At 42.6% G+C, this 23360-nt stretch overlaps 1 protein-coding gene across 18 annotated transcripts in view; it reads right to left on the minus strand.

The window, feature by feature from the left end:
• PPFIBP2 (PPFIB scaffold protein 2) overlaps positions 1-18194 on the minus strand; it is a 216838-nt gene extending 198644 nt beyond the window's left edge. For 6 of the 18 annotated variants that reach the window (XM_078148356.1, XM_078148358.1, XM_021005246.2 and 3 more), the window contains exon 1: positions 18059-18194. The gene's annotated coding sequence lies outside the window, so the exon portion shown is untranslated. Of the gene's footprint in view, positions 1-2805; positions 2902-17675; positions 18028-18058 lie in introns of those variants that run through there. The other 12 variants (XM_078148357.1, XM_078148359.1, XM_021005259.2 and 9 more) reach the window with 5 other exon arrangements.
• Between the last annotated feature and the right edge of the window lie 5166 nt (positions 18195-23360).

The raw sequence follows: 23360 nt of genomic DNA on the forward strand, positions 1-23360 counted from the left end.
TTCTTACCCCTCCACAAGAGGGCAATCTGATATAGGCTATACATACACATTCCTATTAAATATTTTCACATTAGTCATGTTGTAAGGAAGAATTAGAACCAATTCACTGTTTGCGTTTGGTTGGCTTAGAGTGAGGGCAAATAGCAATTGTTGGGTCTCCCCCACCCCAGACTGATATTTTGTAATGGTAAACTGGGCCAGCCATCTTTTGTTTCAATTCTAACCAGTGCTAGTAGGCTATGAGGATAACCAGAGAAAAGGCTGGGGAGATGGACTGTTTTGAGCAAGGGACAGTAAGGAGGCCAATGTGGAATATGAGGAAGGGAGTAAAGTCTAAATGGAGTTCCACTCATCAAAAATAAGAAAACAAAATCTGGCAATCAGAGCTATTTAGCAATAAAATGGGTTCCCTAACTAGAATCTCCAGGTGTGAAAACTCACTCCAAAAATGCTAGTCTGCCACTCCCACGTAAATTACAGTCTTGGCAATTGGAGTTTAAGTGACTCACTCCAAGTCACTCAGCTAATAGGGTAAGAAGTGGGATTAGAACACTTTATGATACAAGAGGCCTACAATCCACTAACCCCACCTATTTATTTTTCTAAATGCTAATAAAGCTAATAAAAAGGTCAGTTACAGCAAATAAACTGCATTTCAAAATAAGGCCATTTGGGAAGGAAAAAGATTTTGATGTAGTATATTGGGTGCTTAATAGGTTTAATATCTTCACATAAGATACTCTTACTGATCTAAACACACTAAATAAAAGGGCCTACTACTTTCAGAAAAGACTGGGTTATTTAACTCTTTTGTAAAGCCCTTTAAGCCCCAGCAATAGACTCTGACAGGAACTTAGAAGATCATCTTTTCCAAGCCCTCTCATTTTACAGAAGAAGAAATTGGGGCCTAGAAAGGGAAGTGACTTAAACAAGGTCATGTAGCTAGCTGGTGCTGATACTAGATTCCAGGTGTTCTGACGCTCTGTCTAGGACTCTTTCCAATAACATGTAAATTGCTTTTTTTTTTCCCTTTCTGAAATACAATTGGAATTTTTTTTCTTTAATATTATTGCCCTTCTATAAGGAAGGTGGGAGTCATAGGAACCTTGTGTCTACCAGGGCTTTCCCTTACTCTTCCTCTTACATTTGGAAGCCTGCTGCTGACTAGGTTCAATCATTGCTTATTTATTTTTATTTTAGGGGGCAATCAGGGTTAAGTGACTTGCCAAGGGTCACACAGCTATTAACTATCTGAGGCTGGATTTGAATTCAGGTCCTCCTGACTCCAGGTCTGGTGCCCTACTCACTGTGTGACCTAGCTATCCCTCAATCACTGTTTATTAGGTAGAATAAGATGAGAAACTAGATGTAGAACAGGCCATAAAAGGCCTGGAATAATGTGCCAGTGATAATAAATGACTGGCCTTGTTGATGGATGTGGCTGTCATATGATATGTCTTCATGATTTCTATTGGCTGATACAGGAACGACTAAGAAGACATTTATTATTGTATCTTTATTCAATTTGTGAATGACATAAAACTAAGGTACAGCTAATATGCTGAATGACAAAATTAAATGTGCATCTTTGGGCAAATGAAAACTTGTTTGGGCTTCAGTTCTCTTCATCTGTAAAATGAAAAGGCTCAGCTAGATGGTCTCTTTGTCTTAGTTCTACCTTCTATAATTACTCAAGAATCAGGATGAAAAAATACCTTCATAGGCTGACTATCTGGGCCAAAACTAAAATTTTGTAAGGATAAATGCACTTCAATTTTAGAATGTTATTGTAGAAGTCCATGTTTGGGGAAAGAAAATAAACAGAGAAGGGATGAAGGCAGAAACAGTGTGCCAATTAAATTTGCACATCACAGGAAGCTGGGAGGGATGGCTAGCATGATGGATGACAGAACTGGCCCTTCCAAAAGGGTTTAGTTGGGCAGAACCATGAGCCAAATCTAAGAAGGGAAAATTTGATAGGAACAAAGGCAAAGTTCCACAGTTGTGTTAAAAAAAACCCAAAAAACAACAACAACAAAAAAACCCCAACTATACAGCAGAGGATGAATGAATGAATGAAAAAGATATGGTAAAAGAGGGGTGAGGAATGGGGTTTTAATGGCCCATAAGCTCACTGAGTCTATAGCGGTAGCCAAAAGAGAAAAACCCAAACAAATCCCAATGAAATCTTAAGTGAAATTGACAGAAGCAAGGTGAGGAATGAGGGGGTTGGGAGACCCATTGGACTCTCTCTTAGCCATGCCATATCTCAAGTGTGATATTCCATTCTGGCAGCCATACTTTTGGAAAGCCATTAACAAGCTGTAGCTCTCCAAAGGAAGGTCAACAGGACAGTGAGCAGCCTAGGAACCATGTCCAAGGAGATTTGGTTAAAGGTGTCAGGGCAAAGATTAGACTTAGGGGGAACTTAATAACTGTCTTCCATTTTTGATGGTGTGTGTGTGTGTGTGTGTGTGTGTGTGTGTGTGGTGTGTGTATGAGGCATTCAACTTGTTCAGCTTGACCTTAGCAGGCAATCCTAGGGACCAAGGAAAAGACGATGAGCCCAAGTTACAGAATCTGGCTGTAGATAAATAAGGAAAAGCTTCCTAATAAAGAGCTGTCCAAAAAGTGGAATGTGATGCCTTGGGAGGCATTTCTCCATCTGTGGGGGCCTAATGGAGGCCAGATAATCAATAGTCAATAGACATTTATTAAGCACCTACTACGTGCCAGGCACTGTGCTAAACACTGGGGATACAAATACACATTTTTTTAAAAAGCCCCTGCCCTCAAGTTACTTACAATCTAATGGGGGAAGATGCCAGATGATCACGTGTTGAAGATGCTATAGCAGGAATTTTTGTTCAGATCCTGGTAACTTTGGAGAGGTAAAGCAATCTGAAATGGGAAAGTGGCATTTCTTAGGCTGTAACCTCTTTAAGCCTCAGTCTCTTCCTATATGAAGTGGGTATTATAATATCTATCTCACAGGGTTGCTGTGAACCTTACTTAACTGAATGGCTAAATACTAGGTTGGGGCCTCTTCTCCACTCTTCTTTTTTTCTTATATCCAATTTTTAAAACTTTTCTTACTTTTCACCTACTCCTTTTTCTCAACCTCTTTTTCTCCCTGTTGGAAATCCTGCACATCTTTCAAAACTCTGTTCATATACTACCTTCTTTAAGAGGTTTTCAATCCCCAGTCTCCTTTTCCTGACCCCAAGTCCAAAGAAACGATCTCTTGAATTCTCCCCACAAACTTTGTATTTATCTTATGTATTTTTCCCAAGCTACTTTGGTTTCCTTCCCTGTACTTTATTTACATATCCCACCTCCCAGCAAGGCTGTAAAAGATATGTTGTGGCCCAGTGGAAAAATGCTGTCACGTCCTGGCTCTCACACTTACTTGCCAAGGTAGCTAGGTGGCTCAACGGATAGAGGGCTGGGCAAACAGTCAAGAAGACCTCAGTTCAAATCCTGTTCTGAGATGCTTGCTTATGTAAACCTGGACGAGCCACTTAAACTACCTCAGTTTCTTCAACTGTAAAGGGGGAATCATAATAGCATCTACCTCCCAGGGTTGTTGTGAAATCAAATAGATATCTGTAAAGTGCTTAGGCACTTAATAAATCCTTCCTTCCTTCCTAATCTTTGGCAAATCACTCAACCACTTTAGGCCTTAGTTTTTTCATTTATGAAGGAGAGGGCTTGACTAGAAGGCTTCTAAAATCCATTCTAGAAACAAACTTTGAGTTTTTGAGGCAAGAGAATCGTCTTAAAGGCCGTCACTGGGTAGGCACTCAAGAAAAGTGTTTGAAATGAATGATTTCTATTTAGATAATGCATGTTGTTATCCATGTTCATATACTCTCAGGATGGAGGACAGGTTGCTTAATTCATTCCTCCCTGACTTTCTCTGGAAAAGTCAATGCATTTCTGACTAGTCAAATATAACGGAAGATCAATTAAAATCGGAAATATTTTTGTAATGTAAAGTGCATAAGTCCTTTTTAGCTTGGAAGCAAAATTCTCTCATCGCTAAACATTAAACATGAATCATGATAAGAACTTTTTGTATTCTCTCTTTTCATGTTTACTATTCAATATTCTTCTTTCCCAGTGAACACGATCTATGTCACGATAAAAAAAAATTCAGATTCGACCAAATTATGAAATGGAGGGAGGAAGAAAAACACGTCATCCCTCTTTGAGACACCTCCAAGCAGATTCTTTTCTGAACCATAATTAAAGTGTACTCTCTGCTGTCATCAAAGAGGATGGCCCATCTCCCAGGTCACTGAACAAAACACAGGGATTGTTGATTCTTGGAGCAGCTTAGAATGCTGTTTACAAGGAAGAATTGTCAGAGTCACTGTCACATCTCTTCCAACAGTTATTCTTTCCCTTTCAAGGGGCAAGAATCTCCAAGCTTAAGAAAAATCTGCTTCCTTCTTGGGTTACTATATTAGTAACCTACAGGCATGGATTCCCAAGTGCAGATTTTCTAGTGAACTTTTCATTTACTTGTAGAGACCAAGAAGAAGAAAACATTATTCTCCATGCCTTTTGTTATAAACAAATGTCAAAATTATTAACCAAGTAAGCCCAAGGCATTGGGTTCATTTTCCCACCTCCTCTACTAACCAACTAATTCAAAACAGAATTCTCTGTAAGTCACGGGATGACACCCGACACAGCACATTACTTAAAAAATTTTTTTTTGGCCTCTCATTTCTCTTCTTGAATCAAAGTAATAGAGAAAGTCTGCCCTCCAGGCCTTGTTCAGATTTTAAGCAATAAATGTTTGGTAACTATCTCTTGTTGATTTCTGGAGTAGTCATCCTCCAAAAGTTTGAAAATGTTTCAGCCCTGATTATTTTTTTTCTTTCCTTTTCTATTCTTTAAAAGGCATGACATATAACTTAATGATATGGGGGACTTCCAGGGTGGAAATTCCCTTCATAGATGCAGATAGGCAAAACAGCCTTCAATTTATCATCTTAGGGAGGTACTTGGGACTAAGAGTGGTTAAGTCAAGTTAATAAGCTTTTATTAAGTGCTGAGAGTTGGAGATACAAAGAAAGACAAAAAACAGTCCCTGACCTCAAGGTGCACACAGTCTATTAGAGAGACAACCTGTAAACAATTCTATACAAATATGATATTCAAGGATGAACTGAAAATAAGCACAGCACTGGCACTGAAGCGGGGCTGGCAAAGGATTCTTGGAGAAGGGGGATTGTTAACAGTGTAGAATAAAGGGTTTGTTGAAGAAATTTCCCTCTTTGGGGAAACAACTGCTGATGAAGGATAAATACAATTCTGAATGGGCTACTTGAGTGAATGGGCGTGGAGAAAGAAGAAAAAAGAGGAAGAGAAAGAGGCTATCATAGGACCACAATTTGTCTGCCAAAAATCCCCTTTAGGAACTATGTATTCTTCTGTTCCCTTTTACAAGTTCTGCTGGAGAAATCTTGTCCTGGTCAGGTCCATCCCATTACCTCCCAGCCCCCAATGTTCTTTCTTATAATCTTGCTGCAGAATACCCTGTTCTGCTCTATGTAAAAGATACCTCCCTCCTAATCACAGCCCTGATTATGCCGCAGGCCCTGATTTCTCTTCATTTCAGGGCCTAAGGCCCTCTCCTAGGTGCATTCCGTGCCAGGCTGGCAGTGTGGTACGGGGGAAAGCGCTGGGTTTGAATCCTGGCACTTGCTGTTACTTATCATCTGTGGGACTTGGGCAAGTCTGTTAGAGTACAAGCTTCCTGAGGGCAGGGGACTGTCTTTTCATTAATTGTATCCCCATGGCTTAGCTGGGTGCCTGGAACATAGCAGGTGCTTAATAAATGTCTATTGGATTATGGGATCTCCCTCGCCCTTGGTTTCTTCATCTGCAAAATGAAGGCATTGGACTTGATGAACTAGGTAATGAAGGTTCCCTCCAGCTCTGACTATGATATGTTGACTTTTTCCATCTCTGGATTCGAGGTCACAAACTTGGCCCCAAAACTCTACTCCCAGGCTGCAGAAACTGGAGCATCTAAGGGACTCCGTAACTACTGATGCCAGAAAGGTCTAACAGGAAGCTCTTTCCCCACTGCTGTAGGTAGCTAGGCAGTGTAGTAGATAGAGCACCAAGCCTGGAGTCAGGAAGATCTGGGTTCAAATCCAGCCTCAGATACTTATTAGCTGTGTGACCCTGGGCAAGTCACTTAACCTGTCTGCCTCAGTTTCCTCATCTGTAAAATGGGGATAATAATAATAGCACTTAGCTCCCAGGGTTGTTATGAGTATTACATGAAGGGCAGCTGGGTGGCGCAGTGGATAGAGCACCAGCCCTGAATTTAGGAGGACCTGAGTTCAAACCCGACCTCAGACCAAACGCTTACTGTGTGACCCTGGGCAAGTCACTTAACCCTGTCTGCCTCAGTTTCCTCATCTATAAAATGAGCTGGAGAAGGAAATGGCAAACCACTCCAATATCCTTGCCAAGAAAACCCCAAATGGAGTCATGAAAAGCCAGACACAACTGAAATGACTGAACAACAAAGCAGCTGAGTGTCACAGTTGATAGAGCGCTGGACCTCTGCTGAAATCAATTTTATCTCCAGGAATGGTGGTGGCAATGGCCCCTGTCTAGAAACAGCCTTAGGAAACAGTGAAAGCTTAGCACAGACAAAAGATCTGCTCCCAACCACCACACTGCTCAGCCTAGGAGCTCAGTGTGAGCTGGACTCAGATAGCATCCCTGCCCGGTCTACGCTGGCCTTTACAACAAATACAACTGAATCTCTACCAAAAGTAGAGCTCAGGGCCATGCCTAACTCTGCTCTCTTATCCATAGTAGGATCCGATCCCAGGACTCTCCCTTAGGCCAGAAAGAGGTAGAGATAATCTCTTTGCAAAGATATCATCAGAGGACTTTGTTCCCCTGTCATTCTGTATTAGAGAAACTCTACCAATCTCTGCACCAGCCCTCTCCTAATCCAATTAGCACAATATACAGGAAAAAGGTATCCTGATAGGTATTTCTGGCTCATCTGGCAGGCAGCACTAGAGGCTGGCTGTGAGATATCTAGGGGCCCCTTGGGGCCTCATTCTGGCTCCAGGAGGGAAATGCCACATCCTAGCTAATTGGTGCCTTGGGACACTGATATGAGGTCACAGAGAGCCATTTGGATTAGTCTACTGCTAACTCCTTCCTGTCCCAGATTTGGCTGGCCTTTGACTAACTGTTGGAGTTTTAAAGTAGAGGAGCACATCAGTTACTTGGGGTGGTGGGTACACCGCATCATTTTCCTACAGGGAGGGGAGCTGCTTCCACGGAGTCCAGGGTTGTCAAGGGGCTACCAAGATAGTCTCAAAATCAATTGAAAATTCTTGTGAACTTAAAAGGCTTAGGATCCTAGATGATGATGATAATAATAATAGCTAGCACTTATATAGTGCTTTAAGGTTTATAAAATACTTTACAATTACTAGCTCATTTTTATCCTCACAACAATCCTGCAAGGTAGGTACTTTTATTATCTCTATTTTACAGATGAGGAAAGGGAGGCAGAAAGAGGTTAAGTGACTTGCCCAGCAAGGTCACACAGCTGGGAGGCAGGATTTGAACTCAGGTCTTCCTGACTCAAGTCATCTACCTACAAAGTCTCTCTCTCTCTCTTTTTTTTTGGTCTTCAGATAAACCTTGCTGAAGCTAAAGGTAGAGTCATTCTGTTGACCTCACAGAATAGTTTGAAGATAGGAATAAAATGTTTCAGAAATAGTCTCAGGGTTTCCCTTTATTGTTGTACATTGTTCTACAACACGTTGGAAAACCATAAAGGCCATTCAAAATGGTAGGGTCACTAAGACCCAAGGGGAGAGAAAGTGAGAAACACAGTTGCTGCTATGGGACATCAAATCAGTAGGCCAGCAAAGGTCCTAGTAAGGATGTTGGCAGTAGGAGGTTGGCTGCTTACCTGTCTCAGATTATCTCCCCCAAATTCCAGTCTTTTGGAAGCTTATAAAAATTTATTTATTTGTTTATTTGTTTATTTATTTATTTTGTTAGGCAATGGGGTTAAGTGACTTGCCCAGGGTCACACATCTAGTAAGTGTTATGTGTCTGAGGCTGGATTTGACTGAAGTCCTCCTGAATCCAGGGCTGGTGCTCTATCCACTGCGCCACCTGGCAGCCATGGCTTATAAAAATTTAAAACTGCACTTTTGGGACACCTTGTATTTGCACTTATTGTCTTCCAGCTCCTCCTCTCCAAATATAGGCTTTTTGAGACAGGCAGGAACTGTGTCATTTCTGTCTTTATATGCCAGCACCTAGTATATATTATGCTTGTAACAAATCTGCCTGGCTCTTACTGTGGGCCAGGGATGGGGATATGAAGAAGGGTAACAGATTGTCCTTGCTCTCAAGGCCCTAACGGGAGAGACATGTGAACAGCTATGTATAAAGAAACTACATATAAGTTGGAAATAATTAACAGAAAGAAGACACTAGAATTAAGGGGGGATTGCAAAACACTTCCTGAAGAAAGTGGGATTTTAGCTGGGAATTGATGAAGCCAGGAGGACTGAGCATATTTCAGGCACAGGAGACAACTAGTGAAAAGCCAGGGTTAGGAGACAGGAGTGTCTCGTTTGAGGAACATCTAGGAGACCCATGTCACTGGATCATAGAGTCCTGGGCAGGATGGTGGATGGGCAGAGTAAGAAAACTGAAAAGGTGTGTGTGGGGTGGTTATGAAGGGCATTTAATGCCAAATTGGACTTTATATTTGATCCTGGAGGTGATAGAGAACCAACGGAGTTTAAGGAGGAGGGGAGTGACCTGGTCAGACCTGAGCTTTAGGAAGATGTATTTGACAGCTAAGTGGAGGATGGATTGGAAAGGGGAGAATCGTCACGCTGGGGAGCAGGCTACTGCAATATCCAGGTGTGAGGTGAAAGAGGAACTTCCTGAAAAGCTCCTAGGCACCTTGGCACTAGGATAACAAAGAATGAGTTCTACTTAAATAAGAGATTTCTAGGCAGAAGGTAAGCATGACTTCAAATGAATCCTCAAAAACACCCAGACAAAGTCAGGGGCTGGGGCTAAAGGCAGAAGCCGAAAAAATCATCCCTTATCCAAAGGCTGACTTCAGAGAGCAAACCACTTAGCCTAGCTCACTCTTTCATCCTCCCCAAAGAGAGCTATAAATTGCTTGCAAAAGTAAGGGTTAGGAAGAGATAATCACAATGCCTACTATCTCCCACGATGGCATTCCTGGAAAGGAGCTCAGCTCTTCCTAGGAAACGCTTCTTTGCCCTGGAAGGGAAGTTGTACTCCAGCAAGATCAAACCATGAACTGGCACTCTGAGCTTCCTAGTCCTAACATCAGAATCCTGGTTGGAAGATGTGTCTATTTCCTTGGAAAAGATCAAATGCCTAAAACCCAAGATACTCATTTGTAAGATACTACTCAAATAAATAAAAAAAACCCCAAACAAACAAAACCTCACCCTCTTTCTCTCACTTTCAATGTTTCCTCTCTGTCCTCCCTTCCCCATCCCACACTAGAAAATCACTGACCCCCTTCCACCTCTACCCCTAAATCCTAATCTAATGCTTACAACTCAGGTCATTTCCTTTCAAAAAAGTTATCTAGCTTTCTAGCCTAAAGACTGAGAGAGGTGTTCAGGAAGAAGTGCTGACATCCAGGAAAAATTAAGCAAAGAGGATGTCTAGGGCAGGGACTCCCCCTGGACTTTCTTTTCACTCAAGCAGGGATAATGGAAGTTTCTGGTCTGCTCTAGGTATTGTTCCAGCATACCATTATCACACTCCTATAAACAGGACCTTCCCAAAAAGTGACAGGATCACCAGAATAATAAAGGACAGGCTGACAAAGAAGTCAGACTTCTAATAGGAATGATCTTAAACTTTCCCTAACCCCTCTTAGCATCAAAGACATAGAAGTAGCAGAGACCTTTGAGGCCACCAAGTCTCACTCACCCCTCATTTTATACATAAAGGAACTGGAGTCTAGGGATGCTTTGGGACTTCATCAAGGCCACATGGGTAGTAACAGAGATGAGATCTGGACCTAGGTCCTCTGACTTAGCTAGTATAAGTGAACCTGGCCAAGTAACTTAACCTCAGCTTGCCTTAATCCACTCGAGAAAACTAGGCTTTGATAAAGCCCATTGGGATTCAAATGGCACTACCTGACCATGCCTTTAAAATCAAATCACTCTGGCTTTCACTGATAGGTTCCAGCCCAAGCCTTAGTTGCTATTATTTGGGTTTTGATGGCTCACGGTGAGTGTAAGTAGCAATTGTTTCTGTTCAGGTTGGAAACTCTGAGGGTCTTCCCCTTCCAGACTGATTCTTTTATGAATGCAAACTAAGCCATCTTTTGACTCCATTCCTACCTAGGCTTTAATTACTGAATGGGCATTGCGTCAAACTGAGACCTGGGAAAGATCTTAGCTTAAAAAGGCCAAGGTCTCCCACTACATCTGGGGCCATTGCCAATTGTCTAGACCCGTCCAGCCACTGGACTCCATTGCCTCTAGAGGAGAGAGTGAGGACGACGACTTTGCTCAGCTCTGCCTCACTTAAAACCAATTCACTTGTAACTCAAGATGGTACCTTGGAGGTATCATTGGTCTTCATGATAACACTGGTCTTCTTTGAGAACAAAGGATGAAGTAGAGAAGGAAATGGTAAAACCTTTCCAGCAGTATCTCTGCCAAGAAAACCCCATGGATAGCATTGTTGCGCAGTGGTCCATGGGATCATGAAGAGCTGGACATGACCAAACTAACTAACAAAAATAAAAACCTCCGACCCCAGGGCCAAGGCCCTCTTACCACACCATTCTGCCTCCTCATCACTTCTGTATCAGGAGTTCTTAACCATTTTTTAGTCATGGGCCCCTTTGGCAGTCTGGTGAAGCCTATGACGCTCTTCTCCAAATCATGTTTTTACATGCGTAACATAAAATACATAGGATTACAAAGGAAACTGAGTATATTGAAACATAGTTAAGAACCCCTGCTCTAGATAAAGGCAATCAATATGAACAGATGGGGGGTTCAGAGGGGCAGCAGATGTGAAGCTCCCTAGGACTACGCTTTACCTGATTTAGGCTCTAGACACATAAGTATCCTTCTAGTCACGATCTCTCTTTTGGATTCAAACCCAGGGGAGCACCTTCCCTCTGAAATAATCTTCCCTTTACTCTGTCTATATCTTGTTTATGAAGAGTCATTTGCATATTGTCTCCCCTGAATGGGAGCTCCTTGAGGGGAGGCAAGGATTATAATTTTGCCTTTCTTTGTATCCCCAGTGCTTAGCATAGTGCCTGGTACACAGTAAGTGCTTCAATGACTGACTGGAGTATATAGAGCGTTCAGCTGAGAGTCAAAAACCTGGGTTCTTCTTTCCTCCCTCCCTGAGAAGGTAAGCCATCAGATATAGGTTGCATATCTATATCTATATATATCTATATATATATGCAAATTATGTAAGACATTTCCATATCAGCCATTTTGTACAAGAAGATTTAAATATCCTAAATTAAATAAAAGCATCCCTGAGAAAACCAAAAAAAAAAAAAAATAAAAAAGGCAACCTGGGTTCTAGTGATCCTTCTTCTTTTTTTTGGTGGTGGTGAGCCAATTGGGGTTAAGTGACTTACCCAGGGTCACAGAGCTAGTAAGTGTCTGACACAGGATTTGAACTCAGGTTCTCCTGACTCCAGGGCCAGTGCTCTATCCAGTACAATACCTTGCTGCCCCAAGGTTCTAGTGAGTAGTCACTGGGGCTGTCTGGACTTTAGTTTCCTCATCTGTAAAATAAGGGTCCTGGACTAGATTACTCACAATCACACTGGGGGAGAGATATTGCTAAGCTAGAGTGCAGCCAAAGCTGGACAATGGGGGAGGTGAGGGGTCCAGATGCCATGTCACATCAGCTAGAGGACCTGGAGATTCTTAGCCTGGAAAAGACAAGACTTAGGAGGGATGTGGTCTCTGCTTTCAAATATTCAAAGGTTGTCTGGTCATAGAAAACAAGACTTGCTCTAGTGTAGTTCTGTGCTGGAGGCAACCCAAGTGGGGGACTCTCTCAGGCATGCATTTTCAAGGTGTCATAAGGAAGAGAAGATTCAAAAATAATGGAAAAGATCAGATAGAGTACTTTTACCTAGATAAGGCAACCCAGAAGAAAATGGAAACCAAGGTTGAATAAACCTAGTAGGCATGACTTAGATATAAGTCCACAAAAGGAGACTGAGATAAAGTAGTGTCAGAAAAAAAATACATGAGAATAATCCAGGAGAAGAGGGTGATTGACAGTGTCAGAGGCTGCAGAGTGGTCAGGAGGGATGAGGGCTGAGAAAAAGCCGTTAGCTTTGGCCATTGAGATCACTGGTGATTTTGGAGGGCAGTTTCCATTGAATGGTAAAGTCAAAAGCCAGATTTCCGAGTTTAGAATGACATGAATGGTGAAGAAGGGGAGGGATCCATTGTACGACACTTTTTCAGGGAATCAAGCCACAAAAGGAAGAGGTAAGAGGATGCCAGCTAGTAGGAGTAGTTCAGCATGGAGGAGACAGGATACAGAGGCATGTTTGTTGACATCAGGGAAGGAGCCAGCAGGTAGGGAGAAATTGGAGATTAGAGTCCCACGGCTGTCTGAGGAGTACTAAGAATACAAGGTGGAGCTGTCATTTCTTTTTTTTAATTTTAAAAGAACATCTGACTTGGTAGTACAAAATACAGCTTTAAAGGTTTCCTTTAAACCAAGTGTCATCCATATATATTTATATTTATATATGGTAATATCATGCTAGTCTATGACCTTTTTTGTGTACAGAGTCCCTTTGGCAGTCTGGTGAAGCCTCTGGACCCCTTCTCAGAATGTTTTTAAATGCATAAAATAAAATAAGAATTACAAAAGAAACCAACTATTTTGAAATACAGTAATCGAAGTATTGTGTTTTAAATTCCAAACAAGTTCGTGGACCCCAAGTTAAGAACCCCTGGTTCTACAGACAAGCCCAATCCACTGATTATAAATATCCAGGGAGACATAAAACAAGGAGATGTGGTCACCTAAAGTGCTCACCAGGGTAGAGGATGTCCTGTGAAAAGTCCAACAGAAGAGCAACATCCCCTCTCTATGGGGATGTTATCTGGATGCTTCCATACATGGATAACATTATGCTGACTGCGCAGCATCCCAGAACACTACAGGACCTCCTCAACGGTATCCATGGTCATTCAAATGACATCAGTATAGTGATCCATACTGGGAAAAACAAGTGAATGAAAAATACTGATCACCATGATAATGATGAGAAGTTAGCCAGGCAGCATATTGAGGCAGTACATCAGTGTGTGTGTGTGTGTGTGTGTGTGTGTGTGTGTGTGTGTGTGTGTGTTTATTTTTATACAGGGTGCTCTAAAAGCCTTACTAGTTTAAAACTGCTCTATGACTTTTAGGATACCCCGTATATGTATATCTGTATTTCCATATGCTATATACACATTTATATATACAATAAACACCTATCTATAGCTGTGCAATATATACACATCTATAATGCAACATGCACATATATATCTACATACTAAACATATACATATCTACATATGCAATATAAATATATGTATATCCATATATGCAATATATACAGCTAACATACTGGCAACATACACACACCTATAGATTTAACATAGATGTATATCTAGATATATATTTTTACCTATATAGATATGAATGATATATGTGCATGTCTGTCTATATATGCATACCTGTATCTGTATCTACCTATACATACACAGAGATATCTACATGTTACTTATGTAATATACATTAATATACATCATACATATACATTAATGTAGATTTATGTGTATGTATACCTACATGTATAGGTATATCCATATGCATAGAATACAGTTATATCTGTGTGTGTGTGTGTGTGTGTATATATATATATATATATACACACACACACACACACACACACACAGATGTCTCTCTGCCTATGTTTAAATAAAGCTATATTATTTGTGAATATATAGATGTGTGTATGTCTACGTATATATGCCTATATGTATGTATATTATTTTGTGTACATACCTTTATGTCATATATATTTATATATGTAGGCTTTTATATGTATGTATCTCTATACATATCAATACACATATATCTATACAAGTATGTGCAGAGATGTATATCTCTATATGCACATATACGCATACACACATATGCATACATACCACATACACACATACATTTGATATTCATTACAGATGAGCAATCAGCCAGAGCTGACTATAAGGACATAGGGACGAATTATACTTGGGAAACTGCATATTCCATGAAGCCAAGTGCCTAGCTCTAGGAAAAATCCACCTTTTTCATACCAGTCTTTTTTTTAACTGATGTGAGTCTGCTCTCTGCCTTTGGTCACAGCTTTTCTCTCCAAACTCAAAAGAGACTCTTCATCTTCCTCCAGTCCCTTCTATGTAAATCCCTTAATGTCTGGTTTATGATCCTCCTCAAAAAAAGTACTGACTGTGGGACCCTGGGGAAGTAACTCAATGTCTCTCAGACCCAGGTTCCCCATCTGTAAAACAGGAGTGATAGCAGTACCCACCTCACAAGATTGCTATGAGGAACAAACAAGACAAAATAGGTGAAGTTTGCATATTTTTTTGCATATATATTTGCAAACCTTTAAGCCCTAGAAAGGGTGTCCCCAAAAGTCTTAGTGAAGTTTTAAGGTATCAGAGTTTAAAACTGCATCAAGACTTCTGGGACTCACTGTATAAATGTTAGTTATTATTGCCAGTGCTTAGCCTCATCCACTGCACATAATAGATGATTCAAAATGTTTCTTGAATTGATTTCAGAATCAAAACTTCATGAGATTCACTAATGATGGATAAAAGTAAGCTTGAAACATATGACCAATAATATGGTAATATTCCCTTCTTTCTTCCCTTTAGAAATGGCTCAACAGACATTAATCAAGGGCCTTCAGGTTTGTGATCTTAGGCAAGTCACTTAACTTCTCTCAGCCTCACTTTTGTCATCTGTAAAATGGAGATAACAATAGCACCTACCTCACCGGGTTGTGACCACCAACTGAAATAACATTATTACAGGGGAAATTTTAATAAAAATTAATACAAGGAAATAAAAATCATAACAACATATACTAACAAATATCCTGTGATCAGAATAGTACTTGGGAAGATTAATCAGGCAACACCAAGAAGAAATGGATTGCAGAAAGGGATAAAAGGGATTTGCTGGGAGGTTATTACTAGCCTATAAGAAGATATAGATGTCTTGAACTACATTGGTTGTAGTGGGAATGGTGAAAAGATCAATTAGAAGTTTAGGAAACAGAATCATAGAGCTGGAAGGGACCTTACAAGGCGAGTTCAACTCCATTTTGCAGATAAGGAAATGGGTCCAGAAGAGCTAAGTGACTTATCCCAGGTTACATAGTAATATGGCCAAAATTTGAAACCAACCCTTCTGATCCCACAATGTTCTTTCTCCTTTGTCTCCTCCATCTGGTTACCTTCATCGACACTACTGGCTTTTTCATCAGGCACTTAGAAATACAGGACTGAGCTGCCAGGCAGAAGCTGGATAAAAAGCTAGATTTGGGAGTCATCCACACAGAAGTGATAACTGAAGTCACAAGGATGGATGAGATCAGTGTTGAGAGAAGAGAAGTGAGACAAGAACAGATGCCCCGGGAGGGCAACCACTGAAAAAGGGCAAGAGGAGCGTACTAAGTGATCTCCTAAAACTCTCTTTCAACTCTGAATCCTACGGCCCTATAACCAAGAAACAAGAGAAGAAACAAAAATGGTCACAGACCAAGGAAGAGGACTACCAGAGTTCGGAGTCACAGAAGCCTCAGGAAAAGAGGCGTCAAGAGGGCTGGTACATCAAAAAGATTGAGGGAGGTCTGGTAGACCAAAATGACTGAGGGAAGTAAGGAATTCTCCAAGATCAGAGAAAAAAAGACCATTGGATTTGGCAACAAGGAAGTTGTGAATGCCCTCAGATAGACCTGTTTCAGTTAGTCATGGAGAGAGAAGCCATATTATAAAAGATTAGGGAGTGCCTACCAGTGACGACAGCAAATGTAGACTACCCTTTCTACAAATCCTGGTCCCTAATTCAATTCTCTCTCCACTGCTACAGTCTAAAGCCAAATGCAAATTGTTTTGATTATTATTTACATTTTTACCTTATTCATAGACTGCTGCCACTGACCCAAAGGATCTCAAGTTGATGTAAATTTTTATTAGAGGAATAAGGAAGCATTTTTCTATGAAGGTCACTAACATTCAGGAGAGGATATCAAATAAGAATCCTATAAATAAAAAGTAGTTTAGCTTTTTTTCTGCTTTGAGATACATCCCACCCTCTGCTTTTAAAATTAAGACAAAGGAACATAAAGCTATTGGGTAAATGTAACAAATAATTAAAAACTTGTTTCAGTTCTATAAAATAGCTAAGAATTAAAGGGTAGTGGGCAGAGTTAAATAATGGAGTGCTAGGCTTGTAGGAAGCAAGATGTGGCTTCAATTTTGTTTCTAACAAGCTGTGTGACCCTACACAAGTCACTTGACTTCAGCCTGTTGGCTTCTGGAAGCTTCCTAGGGTTTATTTACTAAATCCAGCCTCAGACTCCTAAATTACTTAAACTCTCCCAGGCTCAGGCAGCTGTCAAGACTCAATTACAGATCATCAATAAAGCATTTACTGAGCTCCTTCTGTGCTAGGCACTGAGTAAAAGTACTGAGAAGTTGCGCATGTCCATTAACAGGAATTGCTATGCCCAGGAACTCTCCATGGGGATGAAATCTAGTCCAAAATGATATTCCTAAACCACAAGCCATATCCCTAAACCATCAATCAACTCTAGGGTCTCCCTATTACCTCTAGGTCCAAATATAAACTGCTCAGTTGGGCATTTAAAGCACATTTATTAAAGGGTCACAGCATTACCATCATATTATCATATAATTTTGTCCTCACAACCCTGGGAGGCAGATGCTATTATTACCCCCATTTTCCAGATGAAGAAACTAGGACTGGCAGAGATTAAGTGATTTACCAGCATCACACAGCTAGTAGGTGTCTGAGACTGGATTTGAACTCAAGTCTTCCTGACTCCACGTCCAGTATCCCATCCAAGGTGCTGGTGGCACAGTAGAGTACTGGGCTTGGAGTCAGGAAGCAGGAGATGGTCGAACCTCGCAGGGTTGTTGTGAGGATTAAATGATATTTGTAAAATAAAAAATTGCTTAGCAGTGTGCACGGCACACAGTAGGCGCTATAGAAACGCTCATTCCCAGCTACACGCAACATCTTAGTTTTCAGTAAGAACTCTTCATGCATCTGTAAGCCATGAAGTTTTATTGCGGGCTCTCGTGCATACTTCTTACTTATCCGAGATCTCCCGCTCGTTGGTATGGTGACTTCCTCCACCTGAGCAGGAGCAGACTGGGATTATGAGCCGATCCACCTGACTGAATTCCAGTGCCAAAGGGAACTGAAAGGTCAGCCCAGAGCAAAACACCGCCTCTCACTGTCTCACTGCCTCTCACCCTGTACCTGGGCGGACAGCCGCCTACCTGGCCCGGCCGGAGCTTGTCCCGCTCTCCTGGCCAACAACTCAGCTCGCGTCGACCCCCGGGGCTCGGGGCGCAAATCGGCTTTTAACCAGTCCGTCCCACACCCCCAACCGCTAACCAAGGTCTGGGCAGGCGTGGCAGAGTCCCACAGGGTCACCTGCTCCGCGGGGCCAGCGGAGGGGCTCTGCGGATCCCGGACAGGCTCGCCTCTGCCTTTGTCCTTGCCTTCGCCCTTGCCTGCGGCCCCCAGCCCCGCGCGCGGTCCGGGGTGCGCTCAAGCGCTCCTTCCCAAGAGCCGGACTCCGTGTCCTCAGCGCTGAAAGAGGCTGCGCGCGTGTCCTCGGCTCCCACTCGCCCGGGCAGGACGCGGGACAGGTACTGACCTGGCTCGCGTGAGCAGTTCGCTGACCGGATCGAGTGCGTCCGCCGAGCTCAGGGCGGCCGGCTCCTCGGAGCAGCGGGAGAGGAGCACCTCAGCGCAGCGCCATAGGGCTCTGGGACAGCGGGCCACTGCTCCTCCCACGTGACGGAGGCGGGGACCAGCTCGGGAGGGGGGCGGGGGGCGGGGAACGGGATGGCCGGCCCAGAAGCTCGGGCTGCCCCCTCCCGCGCGCTCTCGCCGCCCAAGCGTCCTTGGCCTCCCGGGCTTGCCTGCCAGTGACCCGGCCCAGGTCTCCCCCTCCCTCGCTCTCGGCACTCCGGCTCCCATCTATGAATTCGTCCATCTATCAGTCCCTCCCCAACTTGTCCTCCACTGCCGAGCCCTCGGCGACAGATACGACGTCTCCAACTTTCCCACCCTGGAGCAGCTGGCAGCGGGCTGGCCTCGACCGCGCTCTGGGGATCTGGAGGGGGTAGCTGGCCTGGTGCTGGCCGGACTACCGGCCAGGGATGAAGCTCCCCTTCTTTGGGAACTCCCCAGGTCTGACAGTCCTCCGAGGAAAAGCAAAACCACTTTTCCAATCGTCTCTCTCTAGTAGTGCACTCTCCCATCCTCCTGGATAGGCTGTTCCCATTATCTGCCCGCAAACATGAACGAAGAGGTTTTGAACCGGGGGGGTGGGGGGGGTGTGTGTGTGTGTGTGTGTGTGTGTGTGTGTGTGTGTGTGTGTGTGTGTGTGTCCGTGTGTCCGTTACAGCAGAACTGAAGCTCAGCGAGGTCAAAGTTGACCAAGGTCACCTAGGTAGTGAGTGGCAGCTCTGGTCCTCATGACCCCTCTCCTCTGACTCCAAATCCAGCGCCGGCTTCCGGGCCAGTTAACTCTTCGTCCTCACTCTTTCTTCCCTAAAATTAATAAAATGCAAATATCCAGTAATTTTCTAAGAAAATTTTCAGGAGTCAAAAGTGACTGAAAAACCTCTAACTAAAGGGAAATGCTTAACCTTGTGACTCGATTCATTAATTTCACCCTCAATTTTAAATGTCTCTAAACCCTGCCAGGTGGTAGGACTTCAAATGGACCTTTCCTAAAAACTAGGATGATCTGAAATGCTTTATAGTAAAGTGTTTTATAGACTTTATATAGTTAAGTGATTCCTAATGAGACCACTGGCCTTAACAGCTTCTGCCTAGATTATAATCCATTCTTACCTTCACACCGTTAGTGGCTGGGAACGCTAGGAAAAAGGGTTTCTGGCTCCATCTGGAGGTTAATGCATTCAACAGTCCAAGTGTCTACTCTAGGCAAGCAAGTCAAGTATTTATTATGTACTTATTATCCACAGGGCACTGTTCCAGGATACCTGAGGGGACAAAGAAAACTTACTAAGCCTTGCCTTCATTCTGGATCAGGATCATTAATTATCATTGTTGTTCACTTAAGTCTGCCTCTTTATGACCCCACTTGGGGTTTTCTTGGCTTGCCATTTCCTTCTCCAGCTCATTTTACACATGAGGAAACTGAGGTAAACAGGGTGAAGTGACTTGCCCAGGATCACACAACTAGTAAGTGTCTGAGGCCAGATTTGAACTTGACTCCAGGCCCTTTGCTCTATCCTCTTCACCATCTAGCTGCCCCATTAATTATCAATGTGATTCAAATAGCAGTTCTTTCAGGGACTTCTTACAGGTGTCTCCAGGCCTACAACTGGGAGCCCCAGGAGAACTCTAGTCATCAAATATTTAATGGGTGCTTACTATGTGCTCAGCACTGCGCTAAGTGCCAAAGCTACAAAGAAAAGTAAGAACAGTCTCTGCCTTCAAAAAGTTTATATTTTAATGGAATAGAGATACTGGAATAGTAAATAACTAGATTCATACAAGGTATAAACAGATTAAGTGGAAGGCAATTTGTTCGAGGAATTCACTCGTTACCAAAGCCCCTGGAGGTACCTTCTAGGCAGTATTTTAAGTGAAGGATGGGAAAAAAAAAGATCCCAATGATATAATCTTTTAAGATTAACAAATAGCTTTCCTCAACAATAATCCCAGGAGAAAGGTAGCATCAGCATTATTTCTATTTAAGAGAGAACCAACTGAAAAAAGAAAAAAGAGATAACTCATAAAGCACATAAACATTTTAAGGCCTGTAAAGTGTTTTGCAAAAAGGATTTGAATCTCACAACAACCCCTATGATCAGCACTACTGATACTAGTATCTCCATTTTCTATATAAGGAAAATGGACCCAGATGAGGCCAAACATTTATTAAGCACTTACTATGTGCCAGGCATTGTGCTAAGTATTGAGGATACAACTACAGGGAAGCAAGATTCATATTCTCTCTCTCTCTCTCTCTCTCTCTCTCTCTCTCTCTCTCTCTCTGTGTGTCTCTCTCTTTTCTCCCCTCTCTCTCTTCTCTCTCTCTCTCCACTCTTAAGCAGATTACATTCATAGGGGAATACAAAACACAAAGAAGTGGATGATGAAATTGTTGAGAGTGAGTTGAGCTGGGAAGAAGTGAGCCTGACTTGGGCTGGAGAATCACCCATCGGGAGAGCAGCCTCCAGGTCAGACCCATCTCTAGGAAGACAAGGCTGCTGGTAAGGAGTTGGAGCAGTCCACAGAGTCAGCCAAGTTGGGAGATGTAACGTGACTTGTCCATCATCACACATTCCCTATGGGAAGGAGAGTTCCCTGTTTCCTTTGTCCTGAGGAACTAACTCTTCATGCCATACCATTTTGGGGGCCCAGGCAGCAGAGAGGGATGCAAAATGTGGCATGGGGTTTCCCATCTGGCATGTGAACCAGCAGCAGCAGACCTTGGGAGTTGCTCTCCCTAATTGCTGACCACAGAGGACCCTATCTCTATCTTCAGTAATAGATGGTGCCAGTGCTGAAAACTATACAGGGAGGTGAGCCAGGTCCACAGAGCAAGATAATAATATTAGACACCAGTATGCAGAGGCGAGATGGGCTAGGTAGCTGGGATCTGGAAGCCTTTGAAATCCTTATCCATTGGTGTGAGAGGGTGATAGCTTTTCATTCCCTTCCTTTCTCCCCTGATTTTTCTTGATAAAGTCTGGACTTGAGGCTGGGTCTACATACACACACATGCACACATGCATACATACCCACATAAATACATATACATCCCTCTTTCTTGTCCTATTTCAGTTACCTATGGATCTGGGGATCGAGTTAGGCATATGCTCCGGACAGAAGCTCTTTGTCTCTTCCTTTACCACTTTCTTCTGTACTCAATACATTATGTGACCATTAATAAATTGAGTGACTGTATTCTGTGAACATGGTGCAGTGATCCTCCTGAGTTCAAATCAAGCCTCAGAACCTTCTTAGTTATGTGACCCTGGACAAGTAATTTCACTCTGTTTGCCTCAGTTTCCTCATCTGCAAAAAAACCTGGAGAAAGAAATGACAAAGCAGTCCAGTACCTTTGCCAAGAAAACCCCAAATGGGGTTATGCAGAATGAGGCACCTGAACAGCAACGAACTTCTGTGAATGTCTGTGTGTGTGTTGTCCTGGATGAAATGAAGTCCAGATTCAGGGTGAAGTGGTACCATTGGTTTTTAAATTATGATCCGTAGTCCATCATGCCAAATCTATATTCAGAACCCAACCAAAGTGGATTTTAACAGAGAGGAAGCTCAGTGGTGCAGTATAGAGTATTGATCCTGGAGTTAGAAAACCTGAATTCAATCCTAAGGGTGGTGGTGGTGGATGGGGGGCAGCAAGTTACAACCTCTGCCTCAGTTTCCACACCTGTAAAATCATGATAATATTAGTACCTACCTTCCAGGATTGTTGTGAGGATAAAAATGAAATCATATTTGTAAAGATCTTCACAAATCTTAAAGCGTTTTATAAATGCTAGCTATCATCATCATTATCCTTATTAACTGTCTAGTGGCTTAGTCGGTGTCTTGGTGGTATGGCCGTGCTGCTTGGCTGGTGGCTTGAATATAGCACCACCTAGTGGTCAGTTCAAATATCTCAACCCTTTGCGGGGTAATTAATACAATGAAACTACCTTTCTCTCTAGGTTTAAGAAAGACAGCATCCAAGTTTCTGTGAGCCTCTGCTACTGCTACCACAATGCCCTTTTTTTGGTTTTTAAAAGGCAATCCGGATTAAGTGACTTGCCCAGAATCTCATAGAAAGTGAATGTCTGAGGCCAGGTTTGAATTCAGGTCCTCATGACTCTAGGGTAGTTATGCCATCCACCTCACCACCTAGCTGCCCCTACCACAGTGCTTTTAAGAGGTAAAGGAATCTAACAAGTGCTCATGCTAGCCACAGGTGCCAAATAAGTATCAAAAACAAGATTTGAACTCAGGTCAGCTTGACTTCTGGTCCAAGGCTGCCTTACTGATTAAGGAAATTGAGTGACTTCTTGATTGTCTAATGAGTAACAGAGCCAGAATTTGAACCCTGGACTTCTGTTTACAAATCTCTGCTCTCTCCACAGCAGACCTCTGATGGCTGACTGCCTTTTATCCCTGTGAACTCAAGGCCTTCAGCAAGAAAAAAAAAGGTTGTGACTTAGTTTCATTAGACTTGTTGCATTTCTCTCTTAGCTTTCTGTTTCATTTCCTTATACCAAAAACCACCAAAAAGCAGCATGGAGGTCACTTCTGCTTGGGTCATCTGAGTTTATCCGAATGTCCCCAGGTTCCTACTATTGTAATGAAGAGGAAAAGACTGGGGTGCTAGAGCTGCCAACGAGAGCACAGCTAAGGAAGACAATAGATATAGAATGATCAGCTTTCTCCTCTGCGGTGAGATGCTGTGGGTCATAGAAAGCTTATCCAAAATGGAGTCTAAACAGCTATTGTCCTACATTGGGTTCGTTGAGAGACGAGAGATTAGGTTTTTCATTTAAAAACAAGTGAGTTTTCGAGATAGAAAGATGTTCAGTGGACTCAAGATGCTACCTCCAGATGACTCATCCCAACCTTCCATGAAAGCATCTGTGAAGGGAATTATTGGTCCTATACTGAAGGGATCTTGGGATCATGGATTCAGAGCTAGAAGGGACCTTAGAACCCAACCCCTTCATTTGACAGATGAAGAATGGGGGCCCACAGAGCTTAAGTGACTTGCCCAGAGTTCCATAGCTAATGTCTGAAGTTGGATTTGAACACAGGTTTTCTTGATTCAAGTCTAGTACTGTATCTATACCACCAGGGGCCCTAAAGAGTCTGCTTCCCCCATTCACACATGGTTGCAGAATTCTTCCTGGAAACTTATGGAGCTGACCTTACCCCTTGTTGCTCATGAGACT

This window comes from Phascolarctos cinereus, unplaced genomic scaffold (assembly GCF_003287225.1).
Source record: "Phascolarctos cinereus isolate Bilbo 61053 unplaced genomic scaffold, phaCin_HiC Scaffold_9;HRSCAF=440, whole genome shotgun sequence".
Taxonomy (NCBI): domain Eukaryota; kingdom Metazoa; phylum Chordata; class Mammalia; order Diprotodontia; family Phascolarctidae; genus Phascolarctos; species Phascolarctos cinereus.